The 1,434-nt window shown below is 64.2% G+C and overlaps 1 pseudogene; it reads left to right on the forward strand.

The window, feature by feature from the left end:
* Positions 1-295: 295 nt before the first annotated feature.
* Positions 296-976, forward strand: LOC111151284 (annotated as a pseudogene).
* The last annotated feature ends 458 nt before the right edge of the window (positions 977-1,434 follow it).

Below are 1,434 nucleotides of genomic sequence, written 5' to 3' on the forward strand. Positions count from 1 at the left end.
GATGGGACCACCTTGCTTTCATGGGGAAACGTTTCCAGGAGTGACTCTCAATGAGGAAACACAGGAAGCACTCATTCTCTCCGGATGGCCAACTTGGAGGGAGCTTCCTCTTCTACCAGCGCCCAGAGACTATGGGAAACGATGTCAACAACAACAAGGAAAGTCTTGCCCATTGGTCCCCATCGGGGGGGGGGGGGGGGGTCCAGTGTATAAAAGGCCCGGAAGAGAAGTGGGCCACAGTCCGAATCTGAGACACTCCGCTCTGAACAGAAGCCCCCGCTCCATCAGTGACACCATGTCCGGCTGGTGCTGCTCCCCTTGCTGCCAGCCTACGTGCTGCAGGACCACCTGCTGCAGGACCACGTGCTGCCGGCCCAGCTGCTGCGGGTGCGGCAGCGGCGGCTGTGGACAAGGCGGCTGCAGGTCCAGCTGCTGCGGGTCCTGCTGCTGCCAGCCTTGCTGCTGCTGCCACTGAATGTGCTGTCAGACCACCTGCTGCCGGACCACCTGCTGCCGGCCCAGCTGCTGCGGGGGCGGCGGCTGCGGCTGCGGGTCCTGTTGCTGCCGCCCGACGTGCTGTCAGACCACCTGCTGGAGGACCAGCTGCTGCCGGCCCAGCTTCTGCGGGGGCGACTGCGGGTGCGGCGGCGGCTGTGGCCTCGGCGGCTGTGGCCTCGGCGGCTGCGGCTGCGGCGGCTGCGGGTCCTGCTGCTGCCAGCCTTGCTGCTGCTGCCGCCCAACTTGCTGTCACACCACCTGCTGTAGGACCAGCTGCTGCCGGCCCAGCTGCTGCGGGTGCGGCGGTGGCTGTGGACAAGGCGGCTGCGGGTCTGGCTGCTGCGGGTCCAGCTGCTGACAGCCTTGCTGCTGCTGCGCCTACTGCTGCTGCCCACCTGGCTGCCGCTCCACCCACTCTACGACCACCTCCTGCCGCCCTTACTGCGTGTCCAGCTGCTGCCAGCCTTCCTGCTGCTGACTGCCTCACCCAGAGCCACCACATGCACACGGCACTCATTTGCCATTTGGGAAACCAAGTCACTGACAAACGTTGCTGAAAGCCAGCACGCCACCGCCAACTGCCTCCTTCCAGGCTTGGGCACCTGCCCAGTGGAGCCTTCTGCCACACAGCTGCCTCCCCACAGGCTTGGGCACTGGCCCCATGCAGCCTGGACCATTTCTCCCCGAGTCTCTGCTTCCTCTGTCTTATGTGTCCCGTGCCCGCGTCACACATCCTGGCGTGGACTCTTCATCTCTGCCTTCACTCCTCCACCGTCCACATCTTCATCCTCTCCCTATCAGTAACTTAGAGAAATCGATGCTCATGCCTCGGGCACAGGGGTCTGCCACGACCCAAAGTCTGGGCATGCTGGGTTTTCTTTGGTCCGTGCCCTCACGGTCCTTGCCTCCTGTTTTCTCCCTTGCACGATCCCGTCG

Source organism: Enhydra lutris, unplaced genomic scaffold (genome assembly GCF_002288905.1).
Source record: "Enhydra lutris kenyoni isolate GAN:26980312 unplaced genomic scaffold, ASM228890v2 scaffoldscaffold26, whole genome shotgun sequence".
Lineage (NCBI taxonomy): Eukaryota > Metazoa > Chordata > Mammalia > Carnivora > Mustelidae > Enhydra > Enhydra lutris.